The sequence below is a fragment of the Phyllobates terribilis genome, unplaced genomic scaffold, assembly GCF_046119375.1.
Source record: "Phyllobates terribilis strain yellow unplaced genomic scaffold, ASM4611937v1 Scaffold_5__5_contigs__length_657084704, whole genome shotgun sequence".
Lineage (NCBI taxonomy): Eukaryota > Metazoa > Chordata > Amphibia > Anura > Dendrobatidae > Phyllobates > Phyllobates terribilis.
Window position 1 is genome coordinate 182,755,786 of NW_027362765.1, and position 12,573 is coordinate 182,768,358.

Consider the following 12,573-nt stretch of genomic DNA (forward strand, 5'->3'; position numbering starts at 1 on the left):
ATATAAACAGATATAATGTATAATAATGTTAGTCTGAATCGATGGAGAAATGTCGTAACTAATAACATAAAGTGATGTCACATCTCGTCTACAGCTGGAGATACTGACATGCTCAGTGCGGACTTACAGGGAGATCACACAGACAGTGGCGTACAGAGAAATCTAAGGGCCCCATAGCAAAAGTTCTAATTGCACGCCCCTTCAAAAAAAAACCCTTATAGAAGTCAATCGATGTTCTCAACAGCAATACACCTTTTATGGCCATTTTAGCGTCTGATACTCCCAAAAATGCCCCCACCCACACACTGAGTTAGATATCCCCACAGTGAAATCTTAATCCAGTTTCACCTTATAGATATAGTGTAGCACCTGTCTATAATGTCCCCACTCAGTATGAGGCCAGTCACTGCCCCCTACTCAGTATAATGGTGCCCACAGCCCCCCCCTACTTAATATAATGGCCCCCACAGCCCCTCAGACAATATAATGGCCTCCACAACTGCCCACTCAGTATGATGGCCACCACAACCAATCAAACTGAATTAGGACCCCCATACAGAATGGGGACCCCCACTGCAAACCATTCAATATGAGGACCCCAACTCTGTGCATGGGCATGCACAGTCACCAGGACAATATGGGGATATTTACAGTCCCATTTAGCCTCTCACACAGCACACCATTCAGTATTGTGGCCCCTTCCATCCCCACCTCTCAGATATTATGGCCCCCGCAACCCTCAATCCTCAGTATTATGTCCTCCACCAATCTCACTACTCAGTATTATGGCGCCCACCAGCCCCACCACTTAGTAGTAAGGCACCCACAAGGCCCACTACTCAGTTACTCAGTATTAAGGCCCTCACCAGCCCCACCATTCAGTACTACCGCCCCCCACCACCCCCACCTCTCAGTATTATGGAACCCACCACTACATAGTATTATGGCCCTCACCAGCGTCACCACTCAGTATTATCGCCCTCACCAGCCCCACTGCTTAGTATTATGGCCCTCACCAACCCCACCATTCAGTGTTATGGCCCCCACCAGCCCTACCACTTAGTAGTAAGGCACCCACCAGCACCAACATTCAGTACTACCACCCCCCCCGAGTCCCACCTCTTAGTATTATGGCCCCCACCACTACTTAGTATTATGGCCTCCACCAGCCTCACCACTCAGGTTTTTAGCCCCCACCCGCCCCACCACTCAGTGTTGTGGCCCCTACCAGCCCCACCACTCAGTATTATGGTCCCCACGAGCCCCATCACTCAGTCTTATGGCCCCCACCAGCCTCACCTGTGCAGTGTAGGTACTGAGACTCCACACTACAGATGCAATATTGTGACGTCATTACACCTGCAGTACACAGAGTCTTGGACCCATCTGCGCAGGCTAAATGGTGGCTTAAGGAACCTTTGGCTCCCTTATCCACCATTCTTTTCATCGGTATTCACATTCTGACAATGTTTCTGAAATTGTGATGACAGGTGGTGGAATGGGGCCCAGTGCCGAGCGGTGCCAGGCCCGACCTGACTCACTGGCACCATAGCGCCCCTGCACACAGATCAATGAATTTCCAGGCATCTTGGTAATAGAAAACCTACAGTAAATGCACTTTGGGGATGTAACTATCCTATTTATCCTAATTATATAAGCGGTGATAAGATGTAAGCAGACAAGGGCTGAATATACTACAATATACATGTCCTACCTCCTACATACTCCATGACCATACACAGGTGAGATTTCGCTGGAAAGGAGCAGAGCATGGAGACCAGAAAGGGACAATCAGCGAATGTTAGGATGTCCCTCTCCAGAAAGGCCCATTCCACTCTTTTTGGAGTGTCCAGGTTCCGCTTGGCCATTTTCTTCAAAGCAAAGATCTGGTGTGAGTCTTTATGGTGCGCTAAGTAGACGGCACTGGAGAGAAAGAGAATCCATGGTTAGAATAAATCTTTATTACAAGAACATCTATAGAAGTCATTATATAATCTTTTGTTCTAATGTTTAATGCTAGGAGTCCGGCCGTCACTGGAAATCCATGTCTAGAAATCCATAAAAGATCACTACATAGATCACCTATGGGAGGTCTACACAATGCCACGTCCGCCGGAGCCCTCACCCAGGTCACATTACAGATGAGAGAATCTACCGAAATTATTCTTGGGCAGATTCACTACATTTGACCAGTGCATACGATTCAGTGCAAATAAAAGTTGGTCCAAATTAAAAGTGCTCCAATTGCCATAACATGACGTTAATTATGCTCCCGCATACCCCAAGACATAACCACATAATAAATGGAGGGGAGCGAAGGAGTTACAAAAAATGAAACCCATTATAGCCACTTGTCCTCTGTGCCAGTCTTTATTGCTGAGACCAGTGAGTAGACTCACAAGGTCATGGTGGAGGGTGGGGGGTGCAGATGTCATTGACGTAAATTTTGTGTCACCCCTCACTTGACCGTGTGTAGCCAATTACTCTTATCAGTTCTCTAATGGAGCCCGAAAAAAAACAAAGACCGGCGCGGAGGACCGGGAAGCTCTGATGGGGGTGGCAGTGTAAGAACAGATGAGGGTCTAGGACAGGCAGGTGTAATATATTATTCTATTTTAATCCCTTTCCTTAACAGTTTGTTTTCCTACAGAATCATATAATTTCCCCATGATAACACTGAAGGGCAGAGCACAGAGTCTGGAGCATTGTCATTGGGAACCCTGAGAAATGTGGATTATGCCAACAGAAAACTCACCCAAAATTTCCACTGCTGATCAGTTTGGATGTCTCATAGTCGCTCTCATGCGGCTGTCTTGACGGGGTCAATGATTTGATCACGCTCTATAAAAGAATAAGAAATGATATAAAGATATAGAAGAGGCTGGAAAAAAGCTCCAGATGCAAAAACGTCTCCCTCCTATATTATGTCCCAGCTGATTGATGTACACTGATCCTATGTCTTGAGCCATGTAGTCCTATTGCTCTGTATAACCCCCCCTCCACCACTGAGCTTTCTGCCTATACACAGTGCACACAGAAAGCAGCCAATCAGGGGTGTGGGCTGGGTTATACAGAGCTCAGCATTCAGAGCAGAAAAATTAGTGATTTTATCACAACTGCTGCACCCAGTAAAGTAATCGATACATCGCTGGAATCAGGGTCTCTGCCTCTACATCATGCTGCTCTCAGATGGGATAGCAAAAACCTGGTGACAGATTCCATTTAATATAAATGCTATTATCTAACACAATAGTGTCATTTCCTCTTAGAATAGAGGCATCCCATGGTTATATGGGGGACAATACTGGACCTGTCATTCACACCCCATAATCTGGTGATACACCCACATCTCTCTCCATGATACTTACACCGTCAGATTCTTGGATCTCCGGGATCTCACAGATTCTACTGTCAGCATCCGCCAACATAGTTGTTTCTAAAAGAGTGAAAAAATGATGAAGAAATAACTTGTATTAGACGATATTAATCCTACATATATATTACAACAATATAACTCAGACATGACAAGATGTCTGTAAATGAGATTAATACTCATTATATAGGGATTCCAAATATGAGAACGTACGGCGCATCCATGAATAAATGTAATAGAAATGATGGAGGACTCCCCCAATCATCACATGAATGAGGAACCCCCCCCACCCTTCCTGTACATGTGAGTGATGGTAAGAGAGGTGAAGCATGGGAGACATATGTAAATTAGCCTGGAAGTGCATTGGGGACATGTCACTGTACTCAGACATCTTCTTCCACGCCCCCAGTGCACTTCCATGCTGATTTGTATACGGCTTCTACATTAGATTTCCCTTGACTGAGACATTGGATTTCTGCAAAAAATTATTAGAGGAAAATGGCCAGTACAGTCATACCACAATATGCAAAAATGTGCTGAGAGGCTCCCATTACACAGAATATACAGAGTAAATGTCACATTATTCCCTGTTCTCTATAATATCTGGATATTTCTTGTAGGAGGTCGGGTGATCGGCTTACCTGTAGTCAGATCACTGTTCAGTCCCGGGATTAGATTTTGCTCGTCTTTGGCGTCGCCTTCTGCTGTTTCCTGATAGATATAATATATAGAATTAACATGTGGAACCTTACACTAAATCATCCCATACATAAATCAGGAAGGACTAAACCTGCATTTACAGATGCAGCCAATTGTAACTGTACAAATCAGACGTGTGATAGAGAAGATGATGGCTCCTTACCAGGCGTTCCAATGAGCGAGCCGGACGCTCCAGTACACACAGGACTTTTTCGGCCAGGTCTTTAATAAAAGCCAAATCTCCATATTGAGATCTTTCTTCAGCCTAAAAAGAGGAAAAGAAACAAACAGGAAAATTTTGAGATGAGAAAGGTCACAATGGAGGAGGCTGCCATTGTATGTGACATTTGCTCCTCTCTGCAGATACAATAACTCTGGGGACTCATCGTGTTTTATATTGGAGGAAAGAAACTTCTATCCCACCATTATCTATAATATAACCAGGGATGGGTCCTTCTTTCCGAAGCCTCTATAGACTGCACAAGCGCACTGTACCTGCACAATGTGGCCGCAGACAGAAGAACACATCCAGACCGGGAGGAGGACGAGGATGGAGGAGGAGTGTGTTGCCAGAACTAGAGGTATGCGTCATTTCATCGCAGCTATGGGGGTCTCCTGCTAGAAGTGGGGAGGCTATGGGGGTCTCCTGCTGGACGTGGGGAGGGTATGGGGGTCTCTTGCTTGATGTAGGGAGGCTATGGAGGTCTCCTGCTGGATGTGGGGAGGCTATGGAGGTCTCCTGCTTGATGTAGGGAGGCTATGGGGGTGTCCTGCTGGATGCGGGGAGGTTATGGGGGCTTCTGCTGGACATGGGGAGGCTATGGGGGTGTCTTACTGTACGTGTGGAGGCTATGGGGGTCTCCTGCTAGAAGTAGGGAGGCTATGGGATTTTCCTGCTGGATGTGGGGAGGTTATGGAGGTCTCCTGCTGGACATGGGGAGCCTATGAAGGTGTCCTGCTGGATATGGGGAGGCTATGGGGGTCTCCTGCTGGGTGTGCGGAGGTTATGGGGGTCTCTTGCTGTACATGCGGAGGCTATGGGGGTCTCCTGCTGGACGTGGGGATGCTATGGGAGTCTCCTACTCGACGTGGGAAGGCTATGGGGGTCTCCTGCTGGCCGTGGGGAAGCTATGTGGGTCTTTTGCTTTGACGCATAGAGGCTATGGGGGTCTCCTGCTGAACGTTGGGATACTATGGGAGTCTCCTGCTCGACGGGGGTTGGCTATGGGAGTCTCCTGCTGGACGTGAAGAGGCTATTGAGGTCCCCTGCTGGACGTGGGGAGGCTATGGGGGTCTCCTGCTAGACACATTGAGGCTATGGGGGTCTCCTGCTGGACGTGGGAATGATATGGGGGTCTCCTGCTGGACATGGGGAGGCTATGGGGGTCTCCTGCTGGACATGGGGAGGCAATGGGGGTCTCCTGCTGGACGTCAGGAGGCTATGGGGGTCTCCTGCTGGACGTGGGGAGGCTATGGGGGCCTCCTACCTGATGTGAGGAAGCTATGGGGTCTCCTTCTTGATGTGGGGAGGCTTTGGGGCTCTCCTGCTGGATGTGGGGAGGCTGTAGGGGTCTCCTGCACGATGTGGGGAGGCTATGGGGGTCTCCTGCTGGACATGGGGAGGCTATTGGGGTTTGCGTGTGGACATACTACGCTATCCGGCGCCAATTTATTGAAGACACTCTATGTGTGAATTCGCAGACACAGTGTCTTAAAAAATAATGGCGCCGGAAATGTACCAATAAAAATGCTTGTCACCAGGGTGTAGAACGGGTTCAATAGCTAGTTATCTATATGGAGACGTTTTGTGCGGAGCGTCCGCCATTTACCTGCTGTAGTAATGTCCTGATGTTATGAAGTAAATCCGTCACATACTCTGAGGTTAGATGACCTTGTTGGTATTTGGTTAGGCAGTTCCTTACTAGCTGCACCACCAGCCGGTGAGTGAAGCTGAGGACGCCATCGGGTGGTAGAAGCACAATGTTAGGGCGATTGTTGATAAGAATACCCCATAGTGCTTGTACCTGAAAATTATCCAGAAAAAATCCGGCCATAGTGAGAAACTGTAAGTGCGCTCAGTAACTAGCTATGGAGCCAAAATGGCACCCGTTACCCTGTGTACATTGTAGAAGTAGTGACTGTGAGCTGTGATGTCATAATGGGCGAGCATCACCAGTGATGTCATGATGGAATCTTGTGATAGAATCTTCAAGAGGCGACTCTGCACAAACAGATGCTGCCTAGCAATGTGTACAGTGGAAACTCCATAGAATAAAATCCATCTCCATGTTATCATGACCGTTCTCTTTTATTTCCAATTAGAACACAACCAGTATAAGGGTATGTTCACACATTGCATTTTTGCAGCATTTTTTTGTGCACCAAAAACCAAAGTGGTGGCAGGAAAAACGTTGAGTAAAATCCGCACGTTTTTGCTGTGTTTTTAATTATGTTTTTTTTTCCATTCATTTTAATTGGTGAAAAACGCTGCAACGGCCCTAATAGGTTTGACAAGCTGCAGAATTCAAAAAACACTAGAAAAGAAACGCAGCATGTGAATGAGACTTCAGAAATCTCATTCACTAAGCTCATACTTTAAAGTGCAGTGTTATTGCCGCAGAAAAAAAGCCAATTGTGAACACACCCAAAAGATATACTCAGTCATATGGGAAATAATGTGTAGATTTATTCCTCATTTGTCTTTTTTTTCTCTATAGAACATTTTAGTTTACTATTAACAACTGTGACAAATATTGAAAATATTGAAGAATTAATAAAAAGTGACCCAAGTGATAAATCATTTACATCATTAATCGTTGTGTCTTTATAAAGTCCAGTCCTTTACCTTGTTGCGTTTAGGTCGCGAGATCGTGCAGCTGCAGGAGCGGAGAGCCGCTGTCAGAGTCGCCAGATCATCAAAACAGTCAGAAAAAGATGAATAACACAAACTGATACATTTTATATTAACCCCTTCATGGCCGGAGCATTTTCCATTTTTGCGTGTTTGTTGTTTGCTCCCCCTTTTTCCAGAGTCAGAACTTTTTTATTCTTCGGTCAATATGGCCGTGTGATGGCTTATTTTTTGCGGGACGAGTTGTACTTTTAAAAGCCATCAATGGTTTTACCATATTGTGATATTGTGTACTGGAAAATGGGAAAACATTCCAAGTGTGGTGAAATTGCAAAAAAAATGCAATTCCACAGTTTTTTTTAGTTTTTTTTACCACATTTACTGAATGCTAAAACTGACCTGTCGTCATCATTATTCTCCAGGTCATTACGAGTTTGTAGACACCAAACATGCATAGGTTCTTACTAGGTGCGTACTATTGCACAGAGCACCCTGGATGACCTCTTCATCCCAATAGGGACAGAAAAAACACTGGAGGGAGGATGAGGGAGGGCTATTTAACCTCTTTGTGTTTCCTGTCCCTATTAGGGTGGGGTGACATCCTCCTTTGGTGCTGTCGTGGGGGGTTATTGGAGAAAAGGGTTAATATATCTAGAAAACACGACATAGATCAGCTCTGCTGCGGAGGCAGGAGGTTGAAATAGCTAATATCCAGCCCTCGTTACAGGGGAAATCAGCAATCATAAACATGTATTTAAATAGTGAAATGCCCCTCTTGTATATCCTTATGGTGGGTACAATGTGTATAATAGATGAAAAAGAAAGAAAGAATAAAAAAGCACAAAAAGTATATAAAAAATAAAACAAAAGTATAAAAAATAAAGTCACTGTCAGTATTAATTGCTGTTTCTTACCCCTCCCCATAAAAACCCATTTGCTCCATATATAAAAATAATTGTTATAAAAAGAGTAACACAGTATCAAATATATTTTAGTGGGTAGGACATGGCTGTTTCCGCTAAACTCCATCCACAGTTTTAGTGTGGTGACCAGCAGAAAAAGTCTGATCTAGTGACATTATACATGGGAGCTCTGTATATAGTATTTGGTTTTAAATTTTTGTTTATCATTTGCTCTTTTGTATTTAACACGAGGGCTCTTTACAAAAAAACTGTTTCACTTGATTCTTTTTTTTCAGGAGATATTCCACATTATGTACTTAAACTTCATGGGTGCCAATAACGATGAGAAGGACTGTATATGGGGTCTACATGTGAGCCATTTACCAAGAACAATAAAAGCACCCCTAAGTCCTTGGAGGCTGCCATGTCGATGGCTATACGTATTGATGGACGCCTTTGGGATAGACGGGTGAGACCACCTTCTCCGGGGCCTTCTTGTCAGGGTTGTGTACCTCTGCCAGAGGAGCAGTCTGGCGGTGAACGAGTGCTGAAGGAGGTGGAGGAACCCATGCGGTTAAGGGGTGCCTCTGCATCATACATTTCCCCGGAGATTCGCAATAAAAAAGGCATATGTTTATTTTGTGGGAGAAAGGGACATTTTATTGGGGCCTGTCCTTCAGTTCCTAAGCAAAAAGAGACTCGATTAACCCTTGGTAGTCTGGAGTTGGATAAGCTAGGGGTGCATTTATCGCCAACCTGCAGTTCCCGGTTTGTCCTGACAGCAGAGGTGGTGCTAGATAGAAATAATGAGAAAATTTCAATGTTTGTTGACAGTGGCGCTGGAGTCAGCATAGTTGATGCTGAGTTTGTGAAAACTCATGGTCTTGCTTGCTGTACTTTAGCTAAACCTATTCCCATCTTCACCATTGACTCAGCGCCACTTGCACAGAAATCATTAACTCAGATTGTACATAATGTAAAACTGAGGGTGAGGTAGGATCATTGTGAAATAATCCCTTGCTATGTCCTGGACAGTCTTCCCACCCCAATTGTTTTCGGTCTCCCTTTGTTGGTGAAACATAATCCGTTGGTGGATTGCAGGCCGGGGAGATCATTGAATGGGGAGATTATTGCCATGAGAACTGTTTAGATATTTCCCTTGCTACAGTCTCTACGGAAATATTACCTGATGTTCTGTCTGGCTTTGAGGAAGTTTTTTCTGAGAGGGGGTGTCAGGATTTGCCTCCTCATCGTGCATATGACTGTCCTATTAACCTGACCCCTGGAGCTAAACTACCGAAGTCCCGACTGTATAATCTTTCTGGCCCTGAGACACAAGCCATGAAGGATTTTATTGTGCAAACTCTGGAGAAGGGACACATCAGGCCCTCATCTTCAACTCTGGAGGCAGGGTTCTTCTTCGTGAAGAAAAAAGCTGGCGGTCTAAGTCCCTGTTTAGATTTTCAGGAATTAAATCTAATTACCATCCGAGATCCATACCCTCTTCCTCTGATTCCAGATTTTTTCAGCCAGGTTGTGAATGCTAAGGTATTCTCCAAATTGGATTTAAGAGGAGCCTACAATCTGGTTAGAATCAGAGAAGAGGATGAATGGAAAACAGCATTCAATACCCCTGAAGGGCATTTCAAGAGTCTTGTTATGCCTTTCGGTTTGACCAATGCACCTGCAGTGTTCCAGCATTTCATAAATGATATCTTCCATCATTTGGTGTGTGTGTGGGGGGGGGGGTTGTGGTGGTCTATCTGGGCGATATTTTGGTTTACTCACCTGATTTTGAGACTCATCAGGGGCATGTTAAACAGGTACTCCAGATACTAAGGGATAACAAACTTTATGCTAAACTAGAAAAATGTGTTTTCGCCGTTCAGGAGGTGCAGTTCTTGGGGTACTTGTTGTCATCTTCGGGTTTTCGTATGGATCCGGAAAAGATCCGTGCAGTCCTTGATGGGACCGTCCCGAAAACCTGAAGGCTCTACAACGTTTTCTAGGCTGTTCTAATTTCTATTGGAAATTCATTCAAAATTACTCAGTAATCTTGGAACCTCTTACTGACATGACTAGGAAGGGGTCTGATTTTTCCAAATGGTCGGATGCCTCCCTCGTGGCTTTTTCTTCGTTGAAGAATTGTTTTGTCACTGCACCTATACTCAGTCAACCAGATGTTTCCCAACCCCTTATTGTGGAGGTTATGCGTCGGATAAGGAGGTTGGTGCTGTGTTGTCTCAGGGTCCATCCATGAACTTTTCTAACAAATTGTCTTCGGCTGAGAGAAATTATGATGTGGGTAATAGGGAACTTTTGGCAATCAAATTGGCATTTGAAGAATGGCGACATTGGTTGGAGGGGGCTGTCCATCCTATTACTCTTATTACTGACCATAAGAACCTGTCATACACAGGTGGTCAAAATTGTTGGTACCCCTCATTTAATGAAAGAAAAACCCACAATGGTCACAGAAATAACTTGAATCTGACAAAAGTAATAAAAAATTAAAAATCTATGAAAATGAACCAATGAAAGTCAGACATTACTTTTCAACCCTGCTTCCACAGAATTTAAGAAAAAAATTAAACTCATGAATTAGGCCTGGACAGAAATGATGGTATTCTTAGCTTAATATTTTGTTGAACAACCTTTTGAGGCAATTACTACAATCAAACGATTCCTGTAACTGTCAATGAGACTTCCGCTCCTCTCGACAGGTATGTTTGCCCACACCTCATGTGCAAACTGCTCCAGTTGTCTCGTGTTTGAAGGTTGCCTTTTCTAGATGGCATGTTTCAGCTCTTTCCAAAGATGTGTAGCGCCCCCAGGGTTCGGCCGCTACAGGGGTATTGCACCTCTGCCAGAGGTGTGATATTCCGCTCCCTGGTAAGGATGGAGTATGGACCAGGGCTCAGTTAGCTGCATACAGCACACACACCCCATTTCCGAGGGACAGCTCAACGGTGCTCCCACTAGACAGAAGTGCAGGCACGACCGACTATGTCCCTGTCTGGAGTGGGGAGGGGGGTGGAACACCCAGTGCTGTAGGGGCAGATAAGGGTTGGTTCCTGAGTGTAGGAAGGAGCCCATTTGTTGCTGGTCACCTGGGCTCATGGTCAGAGGGAGGTATAAAAGGTGGGCACCATCTTAGATCCAGGTTCTGTCCAGAGAGGAGAAGACAGGGAGTAGAGGCTCTGTAGGAGCTCTACTCCAGGAGGGCCTAGTGAGAGGCCGAGGAGGAGGTGAAGGGGAGCTGTGGTGTCACCTCAGCCCAGCTCCACGAGAAGGGAGGAGAAGAAGGAACAGGAAAGAAGGAGGAGAGACAGAGAAACAGAAGGGCTCAGGAACAAGAAGGTGGAAGGGACCCTAAGAACCCACGAGAATCCAGGGTGCAGGGTCAGGCAGATTAAGGGTGCCGGATCCCAAGTTGGTGGAGGAGAAACTACCCTCAGCCAAAGACCGGACGTCGTGATCATTTATTGGTGCGACACCTCATCAAACCTGCTAAGAAGGCACCATATAGGACAGCGGAGGACGGGGCCCGCGTTTAACCGCACAAGTCCGCGGTAGCTGGACAAAAGTGGGTCACTGGTGAGGCAGGCCGGAGGAAGGATTGAAAGGGGTCCTGAGCCATACTCCTGAGCTGCCTGGGAGTTGACCGAGCCCCTCACCTGGTGGACGCAGCACGGCTCAGGCAGTCATTGTGAATTAAAGTGACTAGGATATTAACCGTGAGTAAAGACCCTGGACTGCAGTACGTTGTCTGTGTGCTTTTTCGCTCCTCCGGCACTACCGGTACTGGGACTCTCACCACCATCACTCCCACCATCCACTACACTGCCCTGGGGCCACACTCTTCCTGTGGGGAGTCACACCATCCCAGCTGCATACATCATCAGCCCCAGCGGTCTGCCCTGCAGCGGCGGTTCCTAATAACCGCAATCCACGGGTGGCATAGTCGGACATTATCTAAAACATCTACAAGACTGCCACTGGTCTGACTACCCTGAGCCACGGGACCGGGTCGCCACTACTACCCCCCCATCGTTTCCCTATCGCCCGGTTCCGAGTGCCCCACGGCCCAGGGGGCGAGTCAGATGCTCAATAGAATTTAGGTCAGGGCTGATAGAAGAATAGTCCAATGTTTTCCTCTTAGCCATTCTTGGGTGTTTTTTGCTGTGTGTTTTGGGTCATTATCCTGTTGCAAGACCCATGACCTGCGACTGAGACCAAGCTTTCTGACACTGGGCAGCACATTTCTCTCTAGAATCCCTTGATAGTCTTGAGATTTAATTGTACCCTGCACAGATTCAAGACACCCTGTGCCAGATGCAGCAAAGCAGCCCCAGAACATAACAGAACCTCCTCCATGTTTCACAGTAGGGACAGTGTTCTTTTCTTGATATGCTTCATTTTTCCGTCTGTGAACATAGAGCTGATGTGCCTTGCCAAAAACTTCAATTTTTGTCTCATCTGTCCATAGGACATTCTCCCAGAAACTTTGTGGCTTGTCAACATGTAGTTTGGCAAATTCCAGTCTGGGTTTTTTATGATCTTTTTCAACAATGTTGTTCTCCTTGGTCGTCTCCCATGAAGTCCACTTTGGATCAAACAACGACGAATGGTGCGGTCTGACACTGATGTTCCTTGAGCTTGAAGTTCACCTGTAATCTCTTTAGAAGTTATCCTGGGCTCTTTTGTTAGCACTCATATTATCTGTCTCTTTGATTTGTCATCAATTT

General features: G+C 45.9%; 1 long non-coding RNA gene across 1 annotated transcript; it reads right to left on the reverse strand.

The window, feature by feature from the left end:
• Positions 1–1,840: 1,840 nt before the first annotated feature.
• On the reverse strand, positions 1,841–3,413 carry LOC141271031 (uncharacterized). The gene is made up of 3 exons (XR_012321799.1): positions 3,369–3,413; positions 2,756–2,841; positions 1,841–1,923 (listed from the first exon to the last, which is right to left on the reverse strand). It is a non-coding gene; the product is annotated as an uncharacterized lncRNA (long non-coding RNA).
• Between the last annotated feature and the right edge of the window lie 9,160 nt (positions 3,414–12,573).